This window comes from Mesocricetus auratus, unplaced genomic scaffold (genome assembly GCF_017639785.1).
Source record: "Mesocricetus auratus isolate SY011 unplaced genomic scaffold, BCM_Maur_2.0 Super-Scaffold_100008, whole genome shotgun sequence".
In the NCBI taxonomy this organism is placed as follows: Eukaryota; Metazoa; Chordata; class Mammalia; order Rodentia; family Cricetidae; genus Mesocricetus; species Mesocricetus auratus.
The window spans coordinates 55,089,283-55,101,663 of record NW_024429192.1 but is presented as its reverse complement, the minus strand read 5'-3'; the positions used below and the strand labels follow the sequence as shown (position 1 = coordinate 55,101,663).

Below are 12,381 nucleotides of genomic sequence, written 5' to 3'. Positions count from 1 at the left end.
TACTGAGCTATCCTTTCATCCTTGACTTCTTTTTTCTTTCTTTTAAAAAATTTTTTTAAAGATTGCCTTTATTAGGCTAATGCTTTGTAAGCAGGCTTGTTTCGGTGTTGACAGGTAGGCTCAATGGGTTCAATTTTTGTAATTGTCTTCAGTCTCAATTATGTCATACATTGTTTTATACCAGTCATTTCCTGGGCTGTTTTTGCTGTTCTTTCTGGTGCTTTCAGTGTTTTATAACTTTACCTTTTCCCATAGAGGGAGGTTAAGATATATCTTGTCATTTCTAGGGTTAGCACCAGTACTTGGGAGGTGGAGACAGGATATTCAGAGTTCAAATCATCCTGAGCACAAAGTGAATACCTACCTGGCCTCCATGAAACAAAACAAAAGTCAAGACCTCTGCTTGGCTAGATGACTGACTTACTAATAAAGGATAATCCCTTAATACTCTTGTTAGCTTTGTACTTTGTTGGGATTGTGAATTTAGGTATAATTAATAATCATAATGTTGACTAGCAATTCATTTAGCTGAATTGCGTTGATTTCTCCCTTGATGTACTGCAGATGGGACTTTCATTAGAAAGATTGTGAAGTAGTGCATTAAAAATGTGGGAACAAGAACTGATGAAATGTAGTTTCTGTTTTTTAAGACCTTAACAACACTGCGAAAATAGACCTAAATGAGAAAAAAAAGGATTCTGTCCCAATGTTGTAGACTAATTGGGATAATTCTTGAGAGCTGGCAATAATCCAGAATGTGGATCATGGGGGTAATCCTCATCCTATAACAAGAATAACGCTGCCCTTCTTATACAAAGATAAGTCTGCTTGCTCATCATGAATGGTTTTCCAGCACCAACAAGGATATGTGCTGAGTTGTCCATGTGTCCATTCTCTTATGCTTTGTGACCAACAAGACAGCTTGGGGTCAGGACGAGGGCTTCTAACTGAGGAATAGAAAGACTCACAGAAAGTAGTAAAATTCATTATGGGTCAACCCTGTCCACATCAGATACTTTTCAATAATTATCCTTGCAAAACCTCTTGAGGGAGGAGGTTGCCCTGCTGCCTGATTAGGTAACTTGCCCCACTTCAGGCTAATTGATGGGGCAGAGAATCAAGTCGTAAGGCTGTTCATAATTACTTATACCAGTCATTAAAGCTTGGCTTTTTCAGCAGTTTAGTTTTTATTTACATCAGAACAAACTGGAGGCTGAATTTATTTACAGTTAAGAGATTGTCTTAAATTCCTTGTTTTATGACCATTAAAATTACCTGAGTTTTAAAATAAGATAACAAAAAACTGCCACCCCTGTTCCAGTCTCTGTACTTTAGATGATACATACTTTTTCTCTTTTAAATGTTGCCTCACTTTATATTTGTAAATACCTTTGTTTTATTGCCTCCCTCACTGTGGTTTAAATTTATCTCTAATGGTCTCACTGTGTAGTCTGGAACTCGCTCTGTAGTCCAGGCTGGCCTCACATTCACAGACCTTGAACTCAAATTGATCCACCTGTCTTTGCCACCCAGAGTGCTGGGATCAAGGATGTTCGGCACCATGTGTAGCACCCACCACCACACTCACTCCTGGTTGTCCTGGAACTCACTCTATAGTCCAGGCTGGCCTCGAACTCACAGAGATCTGCCTGCCTCTGCCTCCCAAGTGCTGGGATTAAAGGCATGTGCCACCACTGCCTTTATTTCTTTATGGAATAATTTTACTGTGGCCTTTGCTCAGTGTAAAATATTCCTTGGTGTTACTTTATTACCTCCACATAAACTTAAGCCTGCCCCTCCCTTTTCAATATAGTTATAGTATCTGCCACTATGCCTAAATAAGCTGAGTCATATGCTGATATAACTTCTTGTCAACTAGTTGATGTTTATGTAGGAATTACTATGTTTTTGGAATAGAGTGGCTTAATTTCTTTAGCTCTTCCTTGGAATAATTGCCCTCTTTTTTTTTTTTCTTTCTCTGATTTTTGTTTTTTGAGATGGTATCACTGTCAAGCCAGGCAGGCCTGGAACTCAAGATTCTTCTGCCTCTCATTTCCAAGAGTTGAGATTAGGGTGTTTGCCAAAAAAATCTTTTGTTCTTTTTTTTTTTCAATAATTTATTTTTATTTTATATGAACTAGTTTTTTTTTTTTTGCTGCATGTATGTCTGCATAAGAGTATCAGATCTTGGAGTTATAGACAGTTGTTAGCTGCCAAGTGGGTGCTGGGAATTGAACTCAGGTCCTCTGGAGGAGTAGTCAGTGCTTTTAACTGCTGAGCCATCTTTCCAGCCCCTGTCCTTCCTTCCTTCCTTCCTTCCTTCCTTCCTTCCTTCCTTCCTTCCTTCCTTCTTTCCTTCCTTCCAAGATTTATTTAATTATTATGTATACAGTATTCTCTCTTCATATATATATGCCTCCAAGCCAGAAGAGGGCATCAGATCTCATAGATGGTTATGAGCCACCATGTGGTCGCTGGGAATTGAACTCAGGACCTCTGGAAGAACAGACAGTGGCTCTTAACCTCTGAGCTATCTCTCCAGCACCCCCTGTTCTTTTTAATACAGTCTGGGTTTGTGGTTTTCATCTATGTTCATTTACATTCTTACTTTGGGATGTTTATGTCATCCTTAAAATTCTCTTTGCTCTTCTTTATTGGATCGTTTTTTCCCATTTTCTTCATTAATATCTTTGGAGTATGTCCTCTTGATACCTTCCTGACACATAGTACATGATAGTAAGAACTTTCAGATCTTGAATGAGTACAAAATAATTTACTTTACCTTCATGTTGGCCATTGATTTTGCTGGGTATGAAATCAAGATTGAAGATTATTTTCACTCAAAAGTTAAGTAGAAGCAGAATCTCTGCTGCTTCCTTCCAGTGTCACTGTCAACATTTCAAGCCATGAAATGTGTGGGTGTGGTGTGTGCACCTGTGCTTGTGGGTGTGCATGCACATAGGAGTGGATGCCAGATGCATCAGGTAGCTTTCTCAGTCAGTCTCAGTCTTTTTTTGGGGGGGGGGCGGGCAGAGTCTTGAGACAGGGTTTCTCTGTATTGTTTTGGAGGCTGTCCTGGAACTCGCTCTTGTAGACCAGGCTGGCCACAAACTCACAGAGATCCTCCTGCCTCTGCCTCCCAAGTGCTGGGATTAAAGGTGTGCACCACCAACACCTGGCAATCTCAGTCTTTTTTAAATCTTATTTTTATTATTTTAAGTGTGTGTGTGTGTGTGTGTCTGTCTGTCTGTCTGTCTGTGGAATGTGCATGTGAGTGCAGGTAATGATGACCTGAGGCCTTTACATTCCCTGTCACTAGAGTCACATGCACTTGTGAGATGCCTTACAGGGATGCTGGGAACTGAATTTGTGCCCTCTGCATGAGCAAGTTCTTAACTGCCTCCAGCCCTTCAATATTCTTATTTGCAAAAAGGGCTCTCACTAAATCAGGAGCTCAAGAATTATCCCAACATTGGGACAGAATCACCCTGCCCTAGCTCTGGGTTTACAGATTTTGTGTGCTGTATCTGGCCTTTACATGGGTGATGAGGATCCAAATTCAAGTGTTCATTCTTAAAAACTTTACCCAACCTCCCTATTTTGAAGGGTTGTTGTTGTTTTTCCCTCTCGTACACCCCATACCTTTGAAATTTCATACACTCGTGTGTGTGTGTGTGTGTGTGTGTGTGTGTGTGTGTGTGTGTGTGTGTGTGTGTGTGTACACGTGTACTTTTTTGTTTCCTGAATACGGACCTCAGGTATACCAGACCAGGCTGGCGTAGAGAATGGATGACTTTGAACTTTCTTTTTAAAATAACAAGCAGCTTTGTTTTTTTTCCAATTTTATTTTTATGTGTATGGGTGTTTTGTCTGCATGTATGTCTGTGCACCACATCAGTGCTTAGTCCCCTGGAGGCCTCTCCTGGAACTGGGCACCTTGTGGTTGCTTAGAATTGAACTCAGGACCTCTGGAAGATCAGTCAGTGATCCTAATGTCTGTGGTATCTCTCCAGCACTTGAGTTTTGTGTCTTTAAAGTGGTGCTAGGGATGGAACCCCAGCATGGTAGACAAGCACTCCACCTGATTCATGTTTTATCCCCTTCATCCCCACTTTTTTTAAAGAGCATTCTAGGGCTGGAGAGATGCCTCAGGTTACAGTTACAGCACTGGTTCTTTCTCCAAAGGTCCTGAGTTCAACTCCCAGCAACTATAAGACAACTTACACCTATCTATTACTGTAGTCCTGTAGGACCCAATACCCAATACCCCCTTCTGGTTTGCAATGTACATGCAGACAAAACATCCACATACATAAATAATTCCTTTTTTTTTTAAGTTGTATTCTGTAGATGCTTAAAAACTGGAAATTTGTCTCTGAGGTTTGGAATATTTTTTTTTGGTTTTACGAGACAGGGTTGCTCTGTTTTGAAGGCTGTCGGTCCAGCCTGGCCTCGAACTCACAGAGATCCGCCTGCCTCTGCCTCCCAAGTGCTGGGATTAAAGGCGTGCGCCACCAACGTCCCTTAGGTAAAAAGGATTTTAAAGTTGATTGTATCTTAATTTTGACATACCAGATTATACATGATACTTTAAATTATCTTTCTTAAATTTCTGAGCTCGGGCTGGAGAGATGATTCAGAGGTTACGAGCCCTGGCTGCTCTCCCAGAAGTTATGAGTTCAATTCCTAGCAACTGCATGGTGGCTCACAGGCATCTATGATGAGATTTTGTGCCCTCTTCTGACATGAAGCCAGAACACTGTATACATACTAAATAAATCAATATTAAAGAAAAATATTTTAAATTTCAGATCTCTACTTTTGTTCTTTCCTGTAGCATTGTGGACTCACAGTACTCTGTGGTTCAGCTGTGAATATTTGCAGTTGTAATTATATATGATTTATTGTGAAATGAAATATGTATCAAGGCATATTGTATAACTTGATGTATAGTATACAGTGAATGAAGTGCCCACCTTCGTCATAACCAGGCTTCAGTGATGTTATTGTAACACAGATTGGCTCTGTGGGAAACCTCAAATTCATTATGCATTTCAACTTGAGTTAAACTTTGGTTATTGTGTAAACTTTGCAACATACTCAGTTGGTGTTTTGTTTGCTTTTCATTTTATCATTTGTGATATGGCTGGGCACTACTCCTGGACCATGAGGATCATGGTGTCAGTTCTTCCACTGTGGGTTCTGGAGGTGGAACTCTGGTTATTATGGTTGCTCTACAAGTACATTAACTTGCTGCGCTTCATTCTGGCCCTAGTTCCTAGTCCCGTTCTTCTTCAGAAGTTTTGTTATATACCTTGCCCTGTTTAGTTAGAGCAGTGGTTCCCAGCTGTTATAATGCTTTGACCCTTTAATGTAGTTCCTCATGTTGTGGTGACCCTCCCAAACACAGAATTATTTTCATTGCTACTTCGTAACTAATTTTGCTACTGTTACAATTTGTAATGTAAATATCTGTGTTTTCTGATGGGCTTAGGCAACTTCTGTGAAAGGATCGTTGACCCCCCCCCCCAAAATGTGTTGTAACCTACAGTCTGAGAACCCCTGATTTAGAGACTTGCTGTACAAACTTAAAATCAAACCTGGGTTACAACCCAGGCTGTCCTGGAACTCACTCTGTAGACCATGCTGGCCTGAGACTCTTAAGTAAATCCTGTCTCAGCCCTCCATGGGCTGGGATTATGGGAGTGAGTCATCACCTCACATGGCTGCCCTTTTTTTTATTTTTTTACTGTTGGGAACATTTTGCGACATGTACTCACTCACACTGGAATTCCAGTATTTGGTACATTATTCTATGGCCCATGTAAGAAGTCCTCTGGGTTGTAGTACCTGGGATGTAATTGTTTAGTTTGTTTTGTTTTTGTTTTTCCAGACAGGGTTTCTCTCTGCAGCCTTTGCTATTCTGGAACTTACTCTGTAGATCAAGTTGGCCTCAAACTCAGAGATGGACTTGCCTCTGCCTCCCTATTTCTGGGATTAAAAGATGTGTGCCCCACCACCGATCTGCTGTTATCCTTTCTTACAGTTTTAGTTTTCCAGGTTAAAGTCACATCATATTTTCTTAATAAGATGGTACATTATTTCTTATAATTAAAGAATGCTTGCTGACTGGATGACTCACGCCTTTAATCCTAGTACTTGGGAGGCAGAAGCAGGTGGAGCTCTGTAAATTCAAGGCCAGCCTGGTCTACAAAGAGAGTTCCAGGCTACACAGAGAAACTCTATCTTAAAAAATCAAAGGGCAGTGCTTGTATTTGGAGGCTAGAGAGATGGCTTAGCAGTTAGGAGCACTGGCTCTTCTTGCAGAGCACAGGGATTCAATTCCCATCATCCATAGGATGGCTCACAACTGACTGTAACTCCAGTCCCAGGGGATCCAATGCCCTCTTGTGGTCTCTATTGGAACTAAGCCAGCACATGATGCACAGTTATGCATATAGATAAAATGCCAATATACATTTAAAAAAATAACATAGTTTGTATTATGGTCTTGTAGCTATTAGATGTTCAGCCCATTTAGGATGTTCAGGTTTACTGACAGGATAGGATGACTTAGCATGCTGGGAATAGATGATGCTTAAATATAATAAAAATAGAATCTTCAGTCAGTGTGTTTTGGATATAGATTGACAGAGAGTAGAGGAGAGTAGAGGTATTGTTGAATGAATTGAGGCAAAACCATCTTCTATGACAGAGAAGTTCAAAGTTAATCAAAGCAGTGGCAAAGGCATTTTAGGTTCTTACATATTGAAGTAAGTCAGTGAAGTATTGGGGTTAACCTGAGAGCTGTGTGGAGGATAAAGTGAACAGAGTCTGAGGTTGAGAAAATGGTGAGAGCTGTGGCAGGTGGGTAGTTATGGATAAGTTACTGAACAGACATAGAAACTGACGGGCAGATAAAATCAACTTAGGGTGGTGTGTGTGTTGTTTTCATTGCTGTGAAAAGACACCATGACCGTGACAACTCTAATAAAGAAAGCATTTAGTTGAGGTGTCACAGTTTCAGAGGTTCAGTCCATTATCATCATGATGGGGAAGGTGGCAGTGTGCAGGCAGATGTTGTGCTGGAGTAGTTGAGAGTCCTACATCTTGCAGGCAACAGGAAGTTGATTGGCACATTTGGTGGTATCCTGAGCACAGGAAATCTTAAAGCTTGCCTTCACAGTGACAAACTTCCTTCAACAAGGGCATACTCAACCCAACAAAGCTGCACCTCCTAATAGTGCCAGTCCCTATGAGATTATGGGGATCAATTACATTTCGACTACCACAGTGCTTAAGGTTGAAAACTAGAGAAGGAACATTTCTTTTCTTCTTTTCATATTTGATAAGAGAGAAGACTATTTCAGAAGACACACGGACACTCACTGTATGATGCGTGTTGGAGGCACTTGTGAGTTCCTACAATTTAACAACAGTTGGTAAAATGCTTGCTGCACAAGCATGTGGACCTGATAGTTGATCCTGAGAACCCAATGAAAAGCCTTTGTGTGGTGCTGTATGTGTAAAAAACCCAGTTCTGGGGAGGCAGAGACTGGAGGATCTCTGGAGTTTGCTGACCAGCCCGTCTACTCTAATTGGTGATCTCCAGGTTTAGTGTTGAGACCTTGTCTCAACAATAAAGTGGCAAGTGGAAGGAGAAGACACACTAGTCAACCTTTGCCTCCCATTCTCATATACATGCATGTGTGCTTGAAATTCATGGGTATGTACATGTGTGCACACAGAAGTAATGAAGAGAAAGAAAACAAAGTGTTGGCATTTTTTTCTTTTCTTGGTTTTGAAGAATAATTGTTTTACTAGAGAAGACTGTCATTCCTCAGCAAAGACTTAACTTTTAAAGATTTTACTCTGTGTGTGTGTGTGTGTGTGTGTGTGTGTGTGTCTGCCAGCCATAAATGAATGGATAATTGAATAATTCAATAAGAGTGAAGATACTTCATTACTGTACTTTCTTAGTAGGTAATAGATCAATGAGGAAACTGTAAATCATTTCCCTCAGTGGGTACTTGAAACCAGGTAATATTGAATCTTACATTCAAGCATTGTAGTATGATGACAGTTGCTTTGAGATCACAATGATTGTTTAGTTATTAGCAAATAGGTAGTACATATAGCATGAATATACTGGGAAAGTAATGATTTACTTACCTGACATGATGGAGTGGGATGGTATGAAATTTCAACAACAATTAGAATGATGGGCAGTATAAAACTTATAAATTAGTTTTTTTCTGGAATTTTCTAGGTGTGGTTGATGATGGGTTTCTGAAACTTTGGAAAAGCAAAACTACAGGAAAGGGGAGGGTTACTGTGCACAAAAATAAAGCAAAGTTGGGGACGTTACTGGCTCCATACCTTATAATATAGAAGATTATAAAAATGTAACCAGCTGTTGTATCACAGTGAAGACTTAATATGAAACAGACATATATCTGTCAAAACTATCTAAATGAAGAATAACTATGAATAGGCACATAAAGTGTGGCGCTAAGAACAAGCTGCTCACAGAGAAAAGCTTAGGCCTGCTGGCTTCATTCCTGAATTCTACCAGATATCTGAAGACTCATGACTAATTCTTTACAAAGCCTTTCAACACTCAGCTCATTTTATAAAGTCCATACCAGAGTCTGATACCAAAGCCAGACGAGATATTCACAAGAAAAGTACAGATTAATACCACATTTTGAACACAATTCTCAACAGAGTACTTAAAATGATCTGAACAGTGTATCAAAAAAGACACAGTACAGACAGATGGGATTTTTCTTAGAGATGAAGGTTTGGTTTAAAGTCTAAAACATGTTAATGTAATGTATTAGTAAAAGAAAAACAAAAAGTACATCTTAATAGACATAGAAAAAGCACTTGACAAAGTCCAAATTTCTTCAGTGGTAAAAACACTCATCTAGGAATAGAAAGGAGTTTCTCAACATGGTAGAGCACACCCATGGAAAAGAGATGGTTTAGTGGTTACAAGCACTTCCTGGGCTGGGGAGATGACTTAGCTGTTAAAGGCTAAGCTTACAACCAAAAAAAAAAAAAAAAAAAAGGACTTCCTGCTCTTCTAGAGGACCTACCTGTACTCAAACTACCTGTAACTCCAGCTCCCAGGGTTCTGATACCCTCTTCTGGCCTTTGTGTGTACCCAAGCACACCTAACATACTCACACAGACATAATATGCACATACCCATAAATTAAAGAAAAAATTTAAATGGCTCTGAAGAGTAATGTCATGCTTAATGGTAAATGGTTACTTTCCTTGGATGTCTGTTCTTCACTTATGTTCAGCTTTGTGTTGAAAGCTTTAACTAGGAAAGTAAAGAAGACATAAAGGTATCAAGATTAGAAAGTATAAGTAAAGTGATCTGTACAGTAAATGATATTGTATGTCTACTGAAATAGTGGTAACACTAATAAGCTCATCAAAAAAGATATTTTAGGCCAATATTTACGAGTCATTTGAAACTGGGTGTGGTGGTACACACTTAGAATGCTGGTTCTTGGGAGGTGAGATTTGAGGCCAGCTTGGGCTACATGGAGCACTATCTCAAAAACATGAAAACCAAGCCAACCAAACAAAACCCTTGTAACAGTAAGTTGTATTTCTATAGACATGTGATGAATAACCTAAAATAAAATTAAAATTTGACTCACCAGGACAAAAAACAAACACCCTTTTCTGGTCTCCAAGGGGCACCAGGCAGGTACATGGTGTACATTCACGTAGGCATGCATGCATGCACACACATTGAAATAAAGATTTAAAAAGATAACTTTTAGACAAACCAAAACTATAAATTGGAAGTTGTGTTACCTTAATAAATAGGAATGTTTAACTTGTTATGACAGCAATACCCCCCAAATTGATCTATAGATTCATTACAATACTATCAGAATCTGTGCTATTTGTAGAACTTGACTGGTTCTGAAAATTGATGTGGAAGTTAAGTACAAGAGATCTATAATGGCTAAGACAGTCTTTTAAGAGAACTTAAGTAGGAAGGCTTCCTTGTTCTAAAGCTCACACAAGACATTGATAATTGAAAGAGCAATTGAATAGAATTGAAAGTCATAAGCCTATATAGGACAAACTTGTTATCAACAAGAGTGCTGTTAGGCAGCTGTATGCTTCACGAGTAACAGAAATTCATATCTCATGGTTCTGGAGGTTGGAAAGTACAAGACTAACATTCTGATACATTCAGTATTTGACAAGAGGCTGTTTCATGGTTCACAGAGCCTGTTTTCATTTGACAGAAAGGGCAAGCAAACGGTTTGTTTTTTGTTTGTTTGTTTGAGACAGGGTTTCTCTGTGTATCACTGACTGTCCAGAACTCACTAGCCTGATCTCAACCCAAGAGATCTGCCTGCCTATGCTTCCTTAGTGCTGGGATTCAAGATGTATGCTTCGAAGGGTGACTGGTTGTATCTTTTATTAAGGAGTTAGTCTCATTTCTGTGGGGTCTGCCATCATGACCAATCATACTGGACTCACCTCAAACACAGTTGTAGGATTTTACATACACATTTTGGGCAGCCACAAACATGCATTCTATATAGCAAGTGCCAAGATCATTCATTGAAAGATCATCAGATACCATTTGGAAACTGTATAGACATGTAACAAATGAAGTTCAGCTTTTACTACATATCATACACAAATATTAATTGGAATGGACTAAGAGAAAACTTATATAAAACTCTTAGAGCATAAAGTTAAGGATTTCTAGATATGACATCAAAAGCTTTACCAAGAAAAGGAATAATATGTAGGGCCTTCATTAAAATTAAGACTTAAAAAAAAGATTATGTGTATGTGTGTGTGTGTTTTGCCTGCATTTATGTATGTATGTGTACCATGTAGGTGCTCTTGGAAGTCAGAAGAGGGCTTCAGATCCCCTGAAATTGGAGCTGTGGGCATTTGTCAGTCACCATATGGGTGTTGGGAACTGAACCTAGGTCCTCTGCAAGAGCAGCAGCTGCTCTTAACCACTGAATCATCTCTGTAGTCCAAAATTAAGCTTTTTAGAGTTTTATCTATAATCTGCAAAAAAAATACCCTCTTACAACTCAATATTGAAAAGTAAAGTAACCCAATTTAAAAAGAGAAAAAGGATCTGATAGATTTTAATGATACATACCTACTTAGACAATTGTGAAAAAATGTTGTATTTCATTAGTCATCACAGGATCACAAATCAAAACCATGAGATACTACTTAATAAACCTTTAACTTCAGTTAAAGAAGTCATTAGCTAAGATGTAGAAAATTGGAATTCACGCTGGGTGACGGGCATATAAAAGGATAAAGCCACTGGGAGGTGGTTGCTCAATCTTTTAATCCCAGCACTTGGGAGGCAGAGGCAGGCGGATCTCTGTGAGTTCGAGACCAGCCTGATCTATAAGAACGAGTTCCAGGATAGGCTCCAAAGCTACACAGAGAAATCTTGTCTTGATAAACCAAACAAACAACAAAAAAATCCAATAAAACGACTTTAAAAGAACAGTAAGCAGTTTTCAAGTTATTTAACATAGAGTTGTTGTGACCCACAAGACCACTCCTAACTATATATGTGTGAGAAATTAAAATATGTCTGTACAAACCTTCCTCATAAATGTTTATGGAAGCATAGTTCATAATAGCTAAAAGGTAGAACTAGCTCAAATGTCCATCAGCTGATAAGAGATAAATATAATTGTTATATACATATACAATGGAATGGAATATTATTTAGCCATAGAAAGGAGTAAAATGTTGAGAATTGATTTGAAAATAAATCTTAAAGCATTAGGCTAAATGAGGCCTATCAAAAGATTGTATGCTACATGATTCTGTTTATGAAATGTCTAAAGAACAATAGCTAATGAACTAAATGAAATAGGCTTCTTTTTCTGAGTCAGGGTTTCTCTTTGTAGCCCTGGCTATCCACAAACTCATGAAGATCTGCCTGCCTATGTCTCCCGAGTGCTGGGCTTATAGGCGTGTTACCACCACCTGGCCTAGACAGGTTTCTTTTTTAAGGTGATAAAAATACTCAAATTCAGTCTGGTGATAGTTGCACATACCTGTTAATATAGTAAAAACTGTTGAATTGAATATTTTAACAAAGTGCTTGGAAATAAAATAGGGGTGCTAAGATAGACTGTGGAGTAAGATGCTTGCCACCAATCCTAGCAGCACAGGTTCCATTCCCAAGACCATTGTGGTAGAAAGAGAGAACTGACTCCTGCAAGTTGTTCTCTGATTTCCATTAGTACGCTGACATCCTCCTCTCCATGCATTAATGAAATAAAAAATTGAAAATAACGACTTCTAGTGTCCTGCCTGGGACACTACATACATACATACATACAT

General features: G+C 39.0%; 1 protein-coding gene across 2 annotated transcripts in view; it reads left to right on the top strand.

Annotated features, from left to right (window-relative positions):
* The window catches only part of Kpna1 (karyopherin subunit alpha 1), a 53,205-nt gene that overhangs the window by 2,918 nt on the left and 37,906 nt on the right, over positions 1-12,381 (top strand). The window lies entirely within an intron of this gene.